This window comes from Lepisosteus oculatus, chromosome 18 (assembly GCF_040954835.1).
Source record: "Lepisosteus oculatus isolate fLepOcu1 chromosome 18, fLepOcu1.hap2, whole genome shotgun sequence".
Lineage (NCBI taxonomy): Eukaryota > Metazoa > Chordata > Actinopteri > Semionotiformes > Lepisosteidae > Lepisosteus > Lepisosteus oculatus.
In genome coordinates, this window is record NC_090713.1 from 4,596,163 (window position 1) to 4,617,037 (window position 20,875).

Here is a 20,875-nt window from a genome sequence, read left to right on the forward strand (position 1 = left end):
CACCCTCTAGAGGAGAGATGACGTTCGTGACTCCTACCTCACAGCACTGGGGCCCTGGGTTCCATTCCAGACCTTGGGTTCTACCTGTGTAAAGTTTGTGTGATTTCCTTGTGTTCATGTGGTAGGTTTATTGGCTTCTGGAAAAATTGGCCCTGATGTGTGTGTGTGTTCCCTGCAATGGACTGGTGTCCCATCCAGGATGATTCCTGCCTTGCATTACCAGCTTCACAGGATAGACACTGGGCCTCCATGACCTTAAATTTGATTAGTGATTATTGAAAGAGATGTGATACGTAAGAAATACAGCTGAAGCCTGTTTACTTCTAATCTTTAATCTGTAAAGATTTATTAATTAGAGATTAAAGCAGATAGTTTGTTTTTCATCATCTTTTACTTCAGTTTCAGAAGAAGTTTATATATTTTTTTATTATTGAAGTTCAGTGTGTTTGTGTGCAGCTGAGCTCCTCCACAGGCTGTGTCCTATGTCACTGCTTTCACCCACAGCACCTGCAGTAGGTCCCAGCTGCAGCAGTGCAGTTGCTATGCAGTCCTGCTGAGAGTGGTTTTTGTACGAGTGTGTAACACTGTGTGAACACCCATTTACTGTTTAGGTAGTGTTGACCTTGACAGTAATAATCTGCTGCATCTTCAGCCTGGACTCCTGTGATGGTCAGAGTGAAGTCAGTCCCAGATCCACTGCCACTGAAACGCTCTGGGATCCCAGTCTGACGGGTAGTTGCATCATAGATCAGGAGATTAGGCGCTTCTCCAGCTTTCTGTTGGTACCAGCTGAGGCGATTATTATTGTACACTGCAGGACTGGTCTTACAGTTCACAGTGAGTGTCTGTCCTGCAGCAATAGATATTCTAGGAGTCTGGGTCACAGAAATCTGTCCATTGGATTCTGAAAATGAAAAAAACATCACAAAAAGTATTGAAAATACCAATTTATTCTGTAAATCAGTAATACATTATATGATAGACATACAGTATGAAAACAGAATATATTAATAGGATATTTATGATGCTTTAATATTTTTTCTCTTTAACTAAATTAACATAAATCTTGATTTTTTTATTCACATAATATAAAAATATTTTAAATTCTATAAAATATCCAAATCCACTCCTACCCTGAACAGTGATGAGGAGTGTCCAGATAAAGATGGTGATGAAAGCCATTGTTGCTGTGGATTCTGTTGCCATGAAGGGCAGCTTTCAATTATGAAGTGTTAAACTCACAGGGCTATAAACACTCCCAGAGCACTGAAGCATGTGCTGCCAATGCAAAGTGTCTTTTTTATGCAAATTATCTTCCTGGGTTCAAGAGCACTTGTAGCCTGTCAGTGCTAGAAACACAGGCTTGATGTTGTGTGTTGTGACAGAACAAGATGAGCAGTTTAGCATGAACACTCCCAGGACAGCAGGACTAGACAGAGAGCAGCTTTATAAGGAGCAGAGGATGAGACATCAGCTGAGCCCTTATTCCACTCAAGACAGCAGAGTTTGGAGAGTCTGGTTAAAGCAGAACTTATCTATGTGTCTTCATATACAGCAAAAAAAAATGTCTTAACTTACTCTATGATCATGTAAGCCATACTATCTCTCATCAGGGTATATGTGCTCATTTCTTGCTAATTAGTAATTTTATAGTAAGTAGAGATAAAAGGGGCAGCATGGGGGTTAGCCCAGACTCAGGGGTTCAGACAATGTAGGAAAGAAACCTATGCCCTCAGGCCATGGACAGGACATCCGTACCCACAATGTTAAGCGAAGAGCAGATTAGACACAGGAAGTAAATAGGCTACACAACAAGGCACACCAGAAATACATGAATAATAACAGGGAACTAGGAACAGGACAGAAGTAGACCGCCCTCTAGGTGTACTGGGTGTAACACAAAGGCCAGAAGAACTGTGAACCTCTCTCTCAAGGAGAGTTACACAGAAATAATTCTGGTTCCTTCTGAGTGATATTCCAACAGAACAGTAATAGTGACTCTGCTGTCACCAGTAAAGCCTGTGAAACCTGTGTTAATGTTTCCAGCAGCAGCTTCAGTTTCTCACCACATCTTGAGATTTCATAGGCAAAAATACGTCGGGGACAGTCTGAGCTGAGTGCAGCTGGGCTGATTTGCCTAGTGTGGGGGAGAGTGGCTGGTTGAGGGAGGTGTCACACTGCAGAGGTGTCAGAGAACTGCATCTGTTCAGGGGCAGGAAAGCAAGAGAGCAGGTCATGAGTCTGGTCAGGCTGTTTTAAACAGCATCAGTAACACTTTATATGAAAAATTACTGAGGACTTATGAATATTAACTAGATACTTCAGCAGTTCGTTGCTTTAATCTTCTCTGTGAATAAGTTTTACTAATGTATTAGTGCTGAACATTTGAACTGCCCCTGTATAACAGTGGTAAAGGTACTAATTACATTTCTGAGTTATAAGTGTCTGAGTGATCAATTTCCCTTCGGGATCAATAAAGTCTTATCTATCTCTAAGTGTTTATATATTTGATATATTTAATAGTGTACACACTAACTAACTATATTGCACCAATAATAATTATGCAGCAGCAGCAGCGATGTCTGTCCATAACTGGCACCTATTCTGAAATTTGACCATTTGTCGTTCTCAGTCATAGGCAATGTATTTATATTAATATTTTGTCAAGTCTATGAGTGGGTGGCGCAAGTGTTAGAGTTCCTGCCTCATGGTATTAGGGCTCTGGGCCCAATTCCTGGGGTGCTGTCTGCATGGAGTTTAGATTTTCTCCCGTGTTTGCGTGGGTTTCCTCTGTTTCAGGGGAAACAGGTGCTCCTGTTTCCTACTACTGTCCAAAGTTAAGCTGCTAGGTTAATTGGTTTCTGGATGAATTTAAATATACTTTGACAGTGTCCAACTGTATAATCCCCTGCAAGTGGCTCTTTACTCTTCTCCCCAGGGGGCTGGAAACACCCCTATGGTCCGCTATGTGTGCAGAGCCTAATGCCCAGGGCTTCTTCACAGAGGGCCAGGTGTCCTGATGCACTGTTCTGTCGCATCCTGTTCTGTTCTCAACCAGCCCTTCTCAATCACAGCTGCAGTCAAACCTGTATGCAACCCTCATGTTACCCATAAATGTGTACTTATTGTCTGGTGTCTGTGTTAAGGGGGTCTTTGATTAGGGAAGGAAATATATAGGATAAGGCATGAAACTACACCAACACAGACCACAAACTACACCAACAATGTGGCCCATCAGATTAACTTAACATTTATACAGCCCTCAGCACCTGGTGCTGAAAAACCCTCCTTTTTTGCTCTGTGATGTGCTGAAACTAAACCATGAGTGTCTTTTTAAAAACAATCAATTCTGTGGAATTGTGGGAATTATAAGTTATATATAATATGCATGTTTTTGCATTGTTTAATCACAAATTTGCTTAATAAAAGGAACCTTGCTGGAGAGCTGGATCCTCATAGCAGGTTCAGTATCAAGTCTGTTCTTGTGTTTTGTTTTCATTGCAGTTTAACACACAAATCCAGTCTCACAAAAACATGTTGCAGTAAAGTCCAGAAGCACTTGATCAGCACGATTCTCCTCAGACAGGTCCTTTTGAATTACATTGCTTCTCAGATTATTAATCGGAAGTTCGTTAAACTGTTATTTCAGTGGAGAGTCAGAAATAAAGTAAATCTGCTCTCATAATCTTGAGCTAAAAAAATGACTGGTAGACCGAGGTCAAATCCAAGCAGTGTCGTAGTTGGTGGTAAGAAAGTAGAGAGCAAGCAGGGTCAGCGATAGATCAGATAACCCCAGATATTCTCAAGGACTGCAGAACTAATTTCAATCAGAAACTCGCAAAGCGTAGCCACAGTCTTAATACTTTTCAAACACCTGAATATTGTTTATAAATAGGTACAATTTCAAATGTTTTAGAAGGGAACTTTCACTAGCATTGGCATTTTCTAGAAAACCTATTCAACTGGGGAGAAGGACCATTTGGAAAATATTGTTTCTGAGGTTTTGTGTGCAAGCCGCCATGTTTTATAGTTTTCAGAGACAGACCCTGTTCCTATAGAGAACATGTGAAATAGAGCTGTAAAAAATGACTTTGTATCTTTTGTCCTTTAGTTTTTTGGGACTTGTTTCACTGTTAAAGTGAGCTCTGCTCAAAACAAGTTTCATCTGTCCTGCTGGCTTGAAAAAGTGTGCAGTTTGGTTTTGAAGATTAATCTGATTAGTGGTGCTGACAGATAAAATGTGCGCAGCATAAGCTCTCCCCAGAACAAAATATATTTTTCATTCCTGGATGCCGGTGTTTATTATGATTCACATGATTTCTATATTACTATTTATCATACACTAATCAAAAGATTTACCCACGCTGAGATTCACTTGGACACATGAGCTGCTGATGAGCTCACATTAATGATCACATAATGTGCATATCTGTGTTTGTGCCTTGTGATGGACTTTTGTCCTGTCCAGGGTGTATCTTGCCAATATAGTTTCCAGCTCCCCTGCAATGTACTGAGTAAGGTACAGATGCAGCCATTCAAAGTGTGCGGCACAGACACGTACCGGAGGTAATTGACGCAAAATACCGCGGTAAGTGATTGGTTGACCGACAGGGGCACTCGTGGTGCGTTGGTCGGTCGTAGAAAGATTTAAATGTCTTTACTGTGCCCATTTTAATATTGAATATTTATATGGAATTTTACAACTGAACGGAAATCTTAGTAGCTGAGAATAAAAAGAACAGGAGCATACTGTAACGCGTGTGAAGGCCATAAACAATATTAATTTTGCAACATAAACATACAGTATATGACTGGTCTTGGTACATTAAAGAAAGCATACACACCAGTATTCCATTTCTCCCTAAACATTTTAAGCATCGAAGTCTTTAACTAACGTGATACCGGAGTCAACAAGCATACTTTTAGAATTTGATAAAAAGGGAATATAATATGGAATCGCGTATCTAAAGAAATTAATAAAAATATAATTATATTCATGTACCGCAACACAAGCCGGAATCCAGCCGGAGCCATGACTTTTTTTTAACAAACATTTCTTTTAAAAAATAAAACGTTTCCCTGGGTCAGAGATTAAATAAAACTTCACTCGCACCAAACAAGTTTATATTTCTAAATATCACAACATGATCGAATTTAAGTAATTTTAATAACAATGAATAGTCACCTATGCGTTACAATATAAATATTTATATTGATTTAAATCGCCTTTTGATTTCAATCGGAATAGCGTCTTTAAATATATGTGTTTTTTGATTCACAATCAGACAAATGCAACATAAATTGATATCTTTGTTTTCTAAGTATCTTAATAAACTTTAAGCATAGCTTTCTCCAAGTTTAGATTTATTTTTCTTGGGATCTTGGGATCAAATGTGGAAAGATAAGATTGTAATCGTTTTTATTTTTTAAATACATTTTAGAAAAGTGTAATCTATACTAAAAAGCTGTACACCACCTGCTATAAAGATACATATTGTAATACTTTCGGGCTCGGATAGGACGGACACAAGAACTGGCTTCCGGTCAAAGTCCGCGTAGACTTTAAAATCCTCATGCTCACCTATAAGGCTTTACATGGCTTGGCACCTCAATACCTGTCTGAACTTTTATCGCCCTACTCCCCACCTCACAACGTCCGCTCTTCAAATTCTGCCCTCCTTACTGTCCCCCAAGCCCGTCTACATTGTATGGGCGACAGGGCCTTCTCCTGCTATGCCCCCAAGCTCTGGAACTCTCTCCCCAAGGATATCAGAGAGTCACCTTCTCTAAACTCCTTCAAATCCAGACTCAAAACCCTCTTCTTCAGAAAAGCCTTTACTTAACTGGTTCCATTCTTCACCCCTCTGTTCTTCTTAATACCACCTTCCACGGTCTCCTCTATTGTTATTGTTGTATTGTTGTAATTATAATTGTGTCCTATCTTGTGAAATCTTCTTATTTATTGTTGTAGTCTTCTTATTTACTGTTATTGTCATCCTGTAAAGCGCTTTGAGAAGCCACCTTTAAAGGCGCTATATAAAATAAAGTTTATTATTATTATTATTATTATTATTATTATTAGTATTATTATTATTATTATTATAACTCAGACTTGCGGAGTTAAAGCAAGTTAAAGCCTTGATTTTATATATCACCTTTAAAAGTGGCATCTCAAAGCAATACAGTAAATGTAAAAAAAGTTAAAAGGACCACAGATTACAAAGTAAATACCCAACACTGATTGTACCCATCTGTCATGCTAATAAAGCACCTTGAATTGAATTGATTTGAGAGATGGGGGGGAGGGCGAGCGAGAGCACAGCCAGGACAGACAGGCAAATAAGATAAAATTATTTTTCAAGCAATGCAACTAATGTCGGGCAACGTGTTTTTTTTAATCCAACATTGACAGCCACATCTTAAATCTTGTCAGTCAGCTCCTTTTTCTCTATTTGAATTGTGGCGATTCAAACAACTTGGGATAACAAGCGGTCTCAAAGTCACCGAGCTCACAGAGCTTCAACAACAGATGACAATTTCCTTAGTCCTTCCTTAGTCTTCCTGAAATTGTCAGATTATGAGTGAATAAAAGCATTTTATTAAAAACACATTTGCATTTGTTTGGGAGCTATATTATGTATTTTTCATATGTAAGATATAATGATGTGTTCCTGCTTACACATCGCACGACTTTAAAAGCTAGAAAAACAGGTTTCGATTCACATTATCTGGCGAGCCTTGTTTTGTCTTGTTTTGATATGTGAATATGATCATGTGAATTCCATCAAGTCAGGCACCTGTGAATTTGCAGTATTCCCAGAAAGAGCCGCATCCCATCCACTGTTCCTCCAGAAAGCTTATGCAGAAGTGAAGGAATTAAATATGGAATTAATATGGAATTTAATATGGAATTAAACCGGTTTCACAGGTATTTTCAAAGTAGAAGGGGGCGAGATTTCCAGCGAAAGACACCTCCCCCCGCCTCCAAAACCCAGTAAGTACAGTACTTACTAGTTAAGAAAGCTAGGTGTTATCATAAATTATTAGAAATCAATAATATTAAATTTAGCACTGTAATAAATTGTGCTAATAATAAATTCTATTCTACTCTGAGAATGTAGGGGGAGGAAGAATGCCCGTGGTCTTTTCACTTACTGCAAAATTATGGACACTCAATTGACTTTAAAAAAAAACTTTTTTTTGACAGCTGGTACAGCACCCCACCGCGCCCATGGGCCAGCATTATATTCTCATGTACGGGTAGAATATGTTCATTGTCTTCCAATGAAAGAAGGGTTCCTTTCGCCGTAGTCGGGAGACATTAGAAGCTTGCCACGCCCGGACTGTTACACCAACGAATAAGCATGTTAAAGCGATTTCATTGAGGAGCCTAGCTTTCTTAACTAGTAAGTACTGTACTTACTGGATTTTGGAGGGGGGGGGGTGTCTTTCACTGGAAATCTCGCCCCCTTCTACTTTGAAAATACCTGTGAAACCGGTTTAATTTGTTACAGCACTCCGGCGGAGAGGGGGGTTGTACTTGCAGTGCATCGGTATAGATGGGAAAGCCAGAGCCGAGTCAAGTCTAGCCATGTGTGAGTCTAGTCTCACAGAGCTTCAACAGCAGATGACAACTTGTGAGTTTGATTAAGAATGAATAAAAGCATTTCATGAATAACGCGTTTGCGTTTTTCTGGGTTCTGACAAAGTAAAAAACAATTTATTTTTGACAATTTGAAAATGCGTGATTGCGAAATGTTGTGGTGTTACTTTTACAAAGACAGTCAATGAAAAAAATAATGTGGACCAAGGCAATACTTTGAGTTTACAGCTTGTCCTAGGTCATTCATTATTAATACTATTTGTAATATCTTCGTTAAAGACTTTGATGGTGACAGCTCAAACATGAGAGGTTGAGATTTATTAGCTCCACCTTGCGGAAATTCAGGATACTATTATTTCCTTTGCGGTACTATATGAGTATTTACGGTAACTCGCGTTAGACTGCGTAAAGTGCACCGCAAAATAATGCGGTATCGCCCCCTTGTTTTGAATGGCTGCATCTGTACATGGATGGAATTGTGTGGAAAACATACAAATCATACAAGGGAAACTGTGCTGATTTGTGTTAAAGCACTGAACACACAAGGAATCGAGAGTGTGTGTGAGCAGGGTTACTGGAGGAGAAGAGTGTGAGTGAGCAGAGTTACTGTAGGAGAGGCAGCAGTACTAAGCTGAGATCATGTGGAAGAGCTGTAGAGCTGATGTCACCAGGCAGTCTGGTATTCTGATACATCTGAAGATGAGCTTCTCCATTCTCTGACTATCAGGACAGAATGGCAACACAGACACAGCAATACATGCAGCTACCCAGACTAGCAAGGTAACTTTGGAGAGTGAATAGAGAGGAGTCACTCAAGTAACAGGAATTTAAAGAGTCTGAAGGCAGAGTTAGCATGACACTGTCAGACAATATGGTGGTGAGCACTGCCCCCTTGTGGATGAAGTTGTGTGTAACATTTACAGTGCTGCATACAGTATGAAAAACTGATTTATAACTAAAGACAAAACAATATATTTATTTTTGGTGTATGTACAACTTATTTCTTTACTACCAATGAAAAAAGAGGAGAAAGACATTCCACAACACAGACACGCCTCACAATCCACAGACACATCATAGACACTTATAAACATCTATACAAAACCCCAATAAACACTCACATCCCACCGACTCTAGACTCTAGACAGAGTCTAACAATTTCTCTCACTCTGGTCTATATTTGCTCTTAGGATTCAGAGAGCAGTTGCGCATGAAAATGGTTGAATTTCTGTCACTTCATTTTGCCGTCATGAATTTAGAAACAGCAAGATCATCTTTGCCCTGGGTCACCTGGATTTGAACATCCCAGCAGGCACAGCACTCAGGCCTCAGGGTGGAGTGGGGACGGACTGGTGACTGTTTTTAGATTGTACTGGAGTTTGTAAAAATGTAAATCTCAGAAAACCATTTTATTTTGGTGGAAACATTATTACTAATATCCCTGTTGTGTAATGTCTATCTTTGATTGCACGGACTCTAACATGATAACTTACAAAATAACCATATCCACATAGAGATAAATATGGTCACATATGTATAAATATGGTCTAACAGTGATATCTATTTATAATTGTAAAATGTCTGGTTGATGCAGCATTAATAAAATCTGAAACAATAAAATTAAATCTTAATATAGAGAAAAGTATTGACACATGAATTAAACTTTAGAGAGGTTCATAATGATGCCATTGTGCAGACTCAGGTCTGTCCAAAAGCTTCAAGACAGTGCCCTCTAGCGCAGACTACAGATCAGTGTCAGTCTGTAGTTGAGGAAAGGCCATCAGACTGAACTGACATGTGACTTTCAATAGCACTAAGACTTCATTACAATTGAGAGAGATACGATTAAATTAGATACAGAGGAAGTGTAGTCAAACCATTTTGTCAAGGCAAAGTATCAACACTTGTCAGTGTATTAGTCTGAATTCTTCAAATTTACTGAGGCTGATCAAAACTATTTCTTTGGGAGATGAAGACTCTTGTCTGAACTAAATCCCAACAGGCCTGAGGGAAAACACTTGTCGTCCTCAGTCACCTGACCAGATGGCATAAGATAGTCTGATATTTTTTTAAAATTAAGGAGATTGTTTTCTAAATGATCAATAAATTACTTAGAGCAATAATCACCTGTTTAATGATCACCTGATCAGAATGAAACTGAGGTCTTTAGAAACTGGTGACCTAAGGGTGACCAATAAAACCTGCTGGAGTGGGGTTCGGGCATTAGGGGTCACACTGTTTCCTCTGCACCTGGATAGATGAGGTCACATTGCAAATAAAGACATGATAAATATTACAGTTTGTGCTTAACAACTGTAAATATCAAAACTGACAAAGTGCAGAGTAGGTGACCTAGAAATGTGGTAGTAGTTCAGGTGGGTAGCTGCGTCAGCATGCGTAGGCTGCAAAGGAACAAGTAATAGGTTTATTCCATGCTGAAAAAAAGAAGAAAGAGAACACAACGTTTCGGCCGTGGAGCCTTCTTCAGGTGTGAGAGAGACAGGGCAGTAGGCAAAGGTAAAGTAGCGGGAGAACAAAGGTTGAGAGGGAGGAGGAGTGAGAGTCGGGAGCAGGGGACAGAAAGAGAGGCCAATCAAGAGGTGTGAAGTCAGAATGGGTGTAGAGAGGTGTGAAATGAAACTTCCAATGAATGGAGAAAATTTAAAAGAACAGTAATCTGTCGTTAAGGGAAGGGAGAATGTGTGATCCTAGCTGCAGAATAATTTTAGTTTCGGTGGTCTTTCTGATGTATGAGTTCGGAAAACCGTCTTTGAGAACACAGACGGAGAGATTAGAGTGGTCGTGGCCGTCAGAGGTGAAATGAGAAACAATGGGCTTGGAGAGATCTTTAATCTTTACAGCCCTGACGTGTTCTCTGAAGCGGTCTCCGAGTCTCCTTCCTGTTTCCCCAATGTAGATGGCTGGGCATTTACTGCAAGAGATACAGTAAATAAGGTTGCTGGAGGTACAAGATGCTGTCTGGGTGATCCGGAATTGTCCTGAGGGGCCTTGAATGAGTGTGGTGGTGGCTGTGTACTTGCAGGTGATACAGCAAGCTCTTTTGCAAGGGAAAGTGCCTGGTGTGGATGGTTGCTGAGGGCGGTCAAGGGAGCTGTGGACAAGGAGGTTACGCAGATTAGGTGGTCGGCGATATGAGATGATAGGGCGATCAGAAAAGAGGGCCCCAATGGAGGGATCATCCTGTAGGATGGAAAAGTTCTGGTTAATGGTCCTGGGGATAGGAAGTGTGTTAGGGTGGTAAGGAAGCACCAAAGGAATGCGGTTGTTACGGCGGGAGTTCCTGATCGGGTTGATGTTCCGGGGGGTGTTTTTGGCTCGGGCAAGGGCCCTGTCAATCACACTGCTGGGGTATCCTCTGTTGATAAAAAATGAGTACATTTCGAGGGCTTGGTTTTCGAAGTCGATGTCGTCGCTGCATAATCGTCGTAACCTAAGGAACTGTGAAAAAGGAAGAGAGTTTTTAGTGTGGTTGGGGTGAAATGAGCTGTACAGGAGGTAGCTGTGTGAATCCGTGGGTTTGTAATAAACTGAAGTGGACAGTCGGGGGTAGTTGATAGACAAGTGGATGTCTAGAAACGGAAGAGTGGTGGAAGAAATGTTAACCGTATATTTGAGGGACGGGTGGAAGTTGGTGAAATGGTGCAGGAAGAATTCAAGCTGATCGTTGGAGCATGTGGCGGCACCGACGCAGTCATCAATATATCGTTTGTAGAGGTCAGGGACATAGCCAGTGTAGGAAGCGAAGAAGCATTCTTCTACCCAGCCGACAAAAATGTTGGCATAGCTGGGTCCCATTCTGGTGCCCATGGCAACTCCACTGACCTGTTGGTAAAAAAGATTATTGAAAGAGAATGCGTTCAGTGTGAGGACCAATTCTGCAAGGCGTACCAGGGTGTGGGTGGGTGGATCAAGCACTGTGCGTTTGTTCAGCGTGTGCTTGAGGGCTGTAAGGCCGTCATTATGGGGAATGACGGTGTACAGAGATGTGATGTCCATGGTAAAAATGTGGCATTCGGTACCCTGAAATTGGAAATCATTGAAAAGTTGGAGCGCGTGGTTGGTGTCTTTGATGTATGAGGGAAGATCTTCAACCAGCGGTCTCATGAGGCTGTCGAGAAAGGCTGAGATGTAAGTAGTTGGACAGTTGCATGCTGATACGATGGGGCGTCCAGGGGTGTCCGGTTTGTGGATTTTGGGGAGGAGGTAAAATTGAGATACCTGTGGGTGTTCCATGATGAGCCGGTTCGCCTCCTGGGGGAGCTCGTTGCTGCTGATAAGAAGGGAAATGGTGGATACCACTTCCTTTTGGTAGTCAGTGGTAGGGTCCTGTTGGAGAGGGAGGTAGGCAGAAGTGTCAGTTAGTTGTCTAGAGGCTTCAAAGATATATAGATCTTTACGCCACACCACAACAGCACCTCCTTTGTCCGCTGGTTTGATGACGATATCATCCCTGTTGCGGAGAGACTGGAGCGCCTGATTTTCTCCTTGGGTGAGGTTAGACCTATGTTTACTGGGTATAGAGAGTGCCTTGGGAGCTTGATTAGTGCATTGGTTGATGAAATAATCAACTGGTGGAAAGCGGCCAGAGGAGGGAGTCCAACAGCTCTGTTTGGGATTAATGTTGTTAATGACATCAATAACCGGGTTGTTATCAGCTGCCTGTGAAGAGGAATTGTCGGCAAAATTTGCTCTGAGACGGATCCTGCGGTAAAAGCGGTTAAGGTCGACATTGGTCTGGGGGATGTCCAGCTTCCTGGGAACTGGTACAAAACTGAGCCCTTTGCTGAGGAGGGATCGCTCATCCTGTGAGAGGGAAAGGTCAGAAGGTATGGTGACAACAAGGTTAGGGTTGGTGAGGGTGTCCGGGGTGTTGATGGTTTTCTTCTGTAGAAGATGACTGAGTTTTTTGTCCTTCTCTGTAGTGAGAAACTGGTAGAGTTTAGAGTTGAGAGATCTAATGAGGTTAGTTATGAAGGGAAGATGGTGTGGAGCTGTCAGCCGTAGAAATTCCTTAGCCTCTTTGATGTTGTTGTCAGAAAGGATAATCTGTTTTTTGAGGGAGAAAATGGTAGAGAGCATTAGTTTCCTAGAAAATTGTTTTAGAAGTCTCTGAGTGTTACTCTGGGTGTTATCAGAGTCAAAAGAAAAGGTATTAAATTTAAGGCGAAATCCTTTAGGGATGATATTATGTCGACGACATCTGTAAAGGAATAGAAGGTGGTTAGAAAGCCTGGTCTTGGAACAGATAGCTGTGAAGAGACGGAATGCTGGTTTAGTGAGAGAAGCGGGCAAGTGGACCAGGGAGGAAGAGAAGGTATGACGAAGAGATCTAGAAAAAGATTTGGAGGAAGGCATAGTGGGTCGCAGCAGCTGTAGGCGGTAGTAGTTCAGGTGGGTAGCTGCGTCAGCATGCGTAGGCTGCAAAGGAACAAGTAATAGGTTGACCGCCCTATAACCGCCCTATGACCGGTCCCTTGACCGCCCTCAGCAACCATCCACACCAGGCACTTTCCCTTGCAAAAGAGCTCGCTGTATCACCTGCAAGTACACAGCCACCACCACACTCATTCAAGGCCCCTCAGGACAATTCCGGATCACCCAGACAGCATCTTGTACCTCCAGCAACCTTATTTACTGTATCTCTTGCAGTAAATGCCCAGCCATCTACATTGGGGAAACAGGAAGGAGACTCGGAGACCGCTTCAGAGAACACGTCAGGGCTGTAAAGATTAAAGATCTCTCCAAGCCCATTGTTTCTCATTTCACCTCTGACGGCCACGACCACTCTAATCTCTCCGTCTGTGTTCTCAAAGACGGTTTTCCGAACTCATACATCAGAAAGACCACCGAAACTAAAATTATTCTGCAGCTAGGATCACACATTCTCCCTTCCCTTAACGACAGATTACTGTTCTTTTAAATTTTCTCCATTCATTGGAAGTTTCATTTCACACCTCTCTACACCCATTCTGACTTCACACCTCTTGATTGGCCTCTCTTTCTGTCCCCTGCTCCCGCCTCTCACTCCTCCTCCCTCTCAACCTTTGTTCTCCCGCTACTTTACCTTTGCCTACTGCCCTGTCTCTCTCACACCTGAAGAAGGCTCCACGGCCGAAACGTTGTGTTCTCTTTCTTCTTTTTTTCAGCATGGAATAAACCTATTACTTGTTCCTTTGCGACCTAGAAATGTGTGCAATTTGGGTTTTTAAAGAGGATTCTACTACTAAAGGCACCTTTTAGTGTCTTATCTTGGCATTTTCAGTAAAATTCAGTAAATTGAGTTCAGCAAATTGGTCAAAAACCCTTTCTATCACACTTCTAAGAAATGGCAACACAAGTTTAAAACACTGAATCCAAACAATAATGTGAGATTTAAAGTGTGTTTGTGTGCAGTTGAGTTCCTTTACAGGCTGTGTCCTGTGTCTTTGCCTTCACCCTCAGCACATGTGCAGTCCTGCTGAGGGAGGTTTTTGTACGGGTGTGTAACACTGTGTAAACACACCACCACTGTGAGCACTCTGACAGTAATAATCTGCTGCATCTTCAGCCTGGACTCTTGTGATGGTTAGAGTGAAGTCAGTCCTAGACCCACTGCCACTGAAACGCTCTGAGATCCCAGCTTGATGGGTAGTTGCTCCATAGATTAGGAGTTTAGGAGCTTTTCCAGCTTTCTGTAGGTACCAGTTGAGGTTCTGTTGCCATGAAGAGCAGCTCTCAGTCATGAAGTGTTAAACTCACAGGGCTATAAACACTCCCAGAGCACTGAAGCATGTGGTGCAAATGCAAAGTGTCTCTTCTATGCAACGTCGTCTTCCTGGGTTCAGCAGCACTTGTAGCCAGTCAGTGCTGGAAACACAGGCTTGGTGTTGTGTGATGTGACAGAGCAAGATGAGAAGTTTAGCATGAACACTCCCAGGACAGCAGGACTAGACAGAGAGCAGCTTTATAAGGAGCAGAGGATGAGACACAATAAGCTGAGTCCAACTGGAATGGAGTGGAGTGTGGAGAGTCTGGTTAAAGCAGTACTTGGTTTTGTGTGTTCAGATACAGCAGGATCACTAGTTGAACTAAAACCATATTTTACAGAGACTGAAAGATGCAAATGCGCATATTAAGAAAAGTCATGCAACCCACATTTTATATAAGTTTACACTGTCACAAATCTGCTGATCAGCTATCTCCTTATTCCACCCAACATAGCTGGAATGGGGTTGAGTGAGGGGAATCTGGTTAAAACTGCACTTGGCTCTGTTTGTTCAGATGCAGCACAATTACTAACTGCACTGACTTTAACACTCTTAATATTTTTGGGGCAATAAAAGAGAGGCAATGTGTTAAGTTCAGATCTGACCAAATACCTTGTTATATGTTTGTGGTCCCATGGGACATTCCTCACAGTGTTGAAGGAAAGACGTGTTTTATCTATGGGGCTGAAGAGACACTGAAAACTTATTTTAGTGTTCATGGGGAGTGTGCTCTCTGTTTGCACGACAGTCTTCTTTTCTCCTAGATAACCGACAGTTGAAGGGGTCAGTCCTCTTCCTCAATTGTGTCTCTATTTAAACCTCAAACACTCAGACCCTCAGATCTAAAGTTTCCACCTCCCTCCTTCTCCTCTTTTTGTTCTCAATTTGTCTGTGTATCCATGTTCTCCCTGGGGAGTAAATTGAAGCTCATTTCTCCAACATCAGGTTTCAGTGCCAACATGAGCAGTTTAGCATGAACACTCCCAGGACAGCAGGACTAGACAGGGAGCAGCTTTATAAGGAGCAGAGGATGAGACACAATCAGCTGAGCCCTTATTCCACTCAACATAGCTGGAATGGAGTACAGAGTGGAGGGATTGGTTAAAACTGCCTTGCTAAAATATAGCAGGATTACTAATATCCAGTGAGTTTTAAAGGTTAAACGCACTACAGGCATTAAAACAAAAATTGAACCCAACTTTTTATTGAAGTAATTTTTTATAGCAGAGGTTGAAATGTAGAAATGCACAGTTATAATGTGTTATGTGCCCTGATGAACCATCATATATTTAAGAATGATGTGTGTAATTATATCAATTCATTTTGGCATCTTTTACTAAAATCTGTTTTCTAGATCTTCAATACCTGGAATACCTGGAGTAGTGGTAGCAGTAGTTAGAACTCTTCTTAATCCTCATCTTCAGTCAATGTTACAGCTGTGCTTAGAGTGGGATTACAGGCACTGTAGCACTGGTGCTGTGTATTTACTTGTACAAGCAGGTGCTGGAAATGTTTCTCACTCTGTGATAATCGAATAAACTTAACAATATTAATACTGGAGATTAATGGTGTATCTTACCCTAACCCTTGCTAATCATTGACTTTTAACCCCCTGTACTGTAAGGGGTATACAGTATGATCATCAGCTATAATTCAAATGCATGCATATTTTGGACGATTTAATCAGTCTCATAGTATAGTCCTTTACATTAAAGAGATCATATTAATGACTATGCAGTGGGTGTAAAGCTATGGATTTAGCAATTATCCATGATTATCACTGAAAAGAATGAGTGTGAATACATTCTGTTCACCCTGGACCTATGGTCTCATTTTATTCTCAAAGTTTTTCTTATTGACCCTGTTGTGTATGTTTGAAGGGATTTGAAAACATATTTGTGGTTCTCTGAGCACTACTGTAGCCATACTGTGTTACGTGGTGACAGATATGAGAACCAGCACTGTGGCAGTTAGACAGCAGTTGTTCAAAAAATTAAATTGATGAATGAATTAAATGATTAAAATTAAATCAAATGAAAGGTTAGATTCACTTTATAAAACATCCTTTTGTTTCTGGGTTCTTTCTATCCCACAGTCTGCACCCCAAGAAACCCTCAGAGATTATTCAGGTCAGGTACATGGCAATAAGCATTGAACATCTGTGTCTTGAAAAGACAGAATAAAATCAGAATAAAATTTGAAAAAAAGTACATTTTAGAAAATCTAAATTTTAAAAAATAAAGTTGCTTGTACATTGCTTCATGAAACTTGTTTGTTCCATTGATTTATCAGCACAGCTCTCTTCCCGAGACAAAGAAGACGAAAGAAAAGCTCCACTGGCACCCAGAGGTGAAGATTTGAAAATTGGGGAGGGGGGGTTGAGGGGAAAAAAAAAGCATGTTTTGAAACACGGATGACCAACATCTACCCCCAACACAAGCGCCATGGCTCTGCGGCTTATGATGGAAAAAACAGTTTGTGACCACCTGACCTCACATACACTATTTCCTCAAATTCGTCTTTCTTATTCTTCTGCAGCACTCTGCAAACTTGCAAAATTATAATGACAAGGCCTGTTTTGTCACTTAAGCAATAAGGCATGTGAGGCCTTGCTGTACCAGTAACCCTTTTAACTGTGACTATATCCACAATATAGCACAGGCCTCGAGTGCCTTGTTACTTTTATAAAATGGCCCCCAAATATGCGATTGCTGTATAGAGTGAATTTAAATTAAAAAAATATTTAACACAAAAATTAAGATGTTTACATTCCTCCGCCTGAGAATATAGTCCCTCATTGTTACACAACGCAGAAACACAGCCACAAGTAACTAACTAATAAGGACAGGACATTAGCTAGCCAATATGATAAAGGAATAAATGACTTGTTTTTTGTTTATTTCTTTAGCACATTTATTTGATCATTTCCATTGATCATACAATCATTGAATCATTGAAAAACTGTCCAATCCCTAGTTTGTCGGGCATTTTCTTTTTCGCTGAGGGAGTGCTCCCACTGCTGCTGGTCTCAGTGGCTGCCGCCCGGATATCACTCCAGCACTTTGACATTAAAATTGGGTTTCCGATAATGTCGTAGCAAACTCTACTATAACAGATATAATCTCCTTTGCTTTTATGAAACCGAGAGTTTCATAATTTAAAAGAATGAAAATTATTTAAACTATTAGACAATATCATTCAACCAGAGCTCAAAATATCACAAGGATCCTCAAGAGCACAACAAAGACAGCAGAAGATCAGATACCTGAGAATCCAAGCTTTTTTATCTACGCTTTATTATCTATGCTAAGAAGTAGTCTTTAAAAGCCTATGGGATTGATTTGATTGACCGTTATTTATCAGTCAGCACATTGATAGTTCTTTATCACACAGTAAAAAGTCCAAATTCCTTCCGGGGTGTGCGTATACCAGAGAATATAGCACAGCTTCATAAGCGTGTCAGCCAATCAGATTTCAGGACCGGAACTACCCGTTTTATAATTAGAATTAAGGTGCTATTAAAGATTTCTAATAATCTTTGTGTGTCTTGACCATATAGCCTGGTGCCTGCCTGTGTAAATACACAGGGATGTAGCTAAAGAGACCTCTCCTTGTGATCTCAGCCACAAGTCCTGTTGGTCTTCACATGTGGGAAAGTAAGAGAGGTGAGTTTGTCTTCTGGATAATGATCCTTCCTACAACAGGCGATATAAACTCCCATGATGGATGTCCACTGCTAGTGCCTGGATGTCTAGTTGAGAGCCATAGGTACATCCGGATCTGATCTTAAAAGTCACAAGTCATGTTCAATCAACCAAAGGAAGATCCACCAATGAGTGACCTGTAAGGTGGGCACCAGCGGTATACATGATGGCATCTCAGACAATCACCAACTTGTGATGCCGTACTACAAAACTGTAACCTAAGTTATTTTTCGCTGGTTAACTCACTGACTCAATCTCTTCAACTGAACTGGCAAACTGAATTTTCAACCATGGGACTGCAAGCAGTCCGAGTCAGAGTGTGCCGTAAAGTGCAGAATTCCAAGATATTCTTCCTGAAACAGAAGAAATCTTCTGTTTGTAAACCCAACATTATCTTTGATGTTCAACACAATTAGACGGCTAGACTCTTCTTGTCGACATCCAGAATATCCAGGCAAACTCTGAACACAAACTATAGCACGGAATGACCTAAGTTCCCCTTTTGCCTAGCTTGCGGACCCCTAGAGGAAAAACTGCACAAACTGCTTATAAAGACCAAAGTAAAATTTCATTATTCACATCATAAGAGGAGTGCTATTATTCCAGACACACATTTGATGTTTAGTTCATGATAGTTAATGCATATTTACTTGTGTCTGAGAATATGAATATGATTTCGTTTTACGAGACTGATATAACCTACGAGCTAGACTGTAAAACATTATCATCGCTGCATATTTTAACTCTGAAATTATTAACTCTTTTTTTGTAATCCCCTTGGAATCAGTCATTCATCTATAGTTGAAATCTGAGCCTAAATATAAAGGAAAAGCATTTTCAGAGAGCAATCACGCTGTGTTTATGTTGAAAAAGCGATTAGGTTTATGAGCAATCTAATTACCTATTCGCTTAAAACGCTATATAAAATAAAGTTTATTTAAAGATGAATGATAAGTGTCGCAGTTTAAATAATTTTCGTAGTAGGGATTGGACAGATTCCAAGTGCATTTTTGCAATTTACATTGCATTGTCCAATGTGCTGTTGTAATACAGTTTAGAATACAGTAAGTCTAAACTGTATCAGCTTTATTTATGGGTTGCAATTTAGAAAAAGTAAAAAACCGCACTCAAAATGCAATTTAGAGCTTTCTGGCAAGAGGAGACACCCAAATTATAATGTAACATGCCACTGCTTGTGCATGAACAAAGTTATACTGCAATTTTCCTTAGATACGCGATTAAAAAAAATATTTTTTTTGAATCCCCGGCGGAACACATTCCATAAGAATCAGCGCTTTTATACAGTATTTAAATCAAAACATGATTCAAACCAATATTGTAACGCTTACGGCCGACAGGCACTGTGTAAGAGCTGGCGTACCAGAGCAAGTGACGTCACTGCCCTTCCCTGTGATAGCAGGACTACAGCTACTGGGCTGCAGAAAGATCTCTCTTTAGCTCACGGGGCTGGGTCACTGCAGAGTGATGCGGGAGTCCTGGGTTCGAGCCCCCAACGGTGGGGGGCTGACCTAATGCGGCAAGGGCGCCCGCCTAAGCGCCCGTTGCGTTACAATATAAATGTTTATTTTGTAACGCATAGGTGACTATTCATTGTTATTAAAAAGACTTAAATTCGATCATGTTGTGATATTTAGAAATATAAATTTGTTTGGTGCGAGTGAGGTTTTATTTAATCTCTGACAAAGGGAAATGTTTCATTTTTTCAAAGAAATGTTTGTTAAAAAATAAAGTCATAGTTGCATGGGATTCAATCACAGACCATGTGACATGGGAGTCAGGAAACTAACCCACAGCACCACCAGCACAGTCACATGCCAAGGGCTGAAAAAGCACTACAGAAACATTATCGACAGACAATGTACAGATTTGATAAAGCTATAAAATAATGTAATTAGGCACAGAACAAGTTTACAGCACAGTACAATAATAAATGCTGACCATGTCTTTAGAAGCATAAATTACCTTACACTCAATTTAAACACAAGCTGTCTTTAGCCCTCTAAGCTGGTTCATACAGAACATTTGTGTATGTTTTCTTTAAAGTACCGAGACCAGCCATATACTGTATGTTTATGTTCCAAAATTAATATTGTTTATGGCCTTCACACGCGTTACAGTATGCTCCTATTCTTTTTATGTTCAGCTACTAAGATTTCCCTTCAGTGGTAAAATTCCATATGAATATTCAATACTACAACGGGCACAGTAAAGACGTTTACTGTAAATCTTTCTACGACAGACCAATGGACCACGAGTACCCCTGTCGGTCAACCAATCACGTACCGCGGTACCCCGTGTCATCTTGCGTCACGATGTGTGACGCCATAGCCAATTACCTCCGGTACGTGTCTGTACCGCGCATTTTGAATGGCTGCATCTGTACATACTAGGAGACACAGTAGTGATACCTTCTGATGCAGTTCTAGAGTCAGGGGCAGGAGCTAAGATTTCTCTGTCTGTCTAAAAGTAATGTAATTGAAAGACACTGCAGACCGCTGGTTTACCTTTAGGTGATGATTGTTTCTGAATGCATACAGTAATTCTGCTGTATCTGAACACCCAGAGACAAGTGCTGCTTTAACCAGACTCTCCACACTTCACTCCAATCCAGGTGTGTTAATTGGAATAAGGGCTCAGCTGATTGTGTCTCATCCTCTGCTCCTTAATTAGCTGCTTTCTGTCTAGTCCTGCTATCCTGGGAGTGTTGATGCTAAAATGCTCCTCTTGCTCTGTCACAGCACACAGCACCAAGCCTGTGTTTCCAGCTCTGACTGGCTACA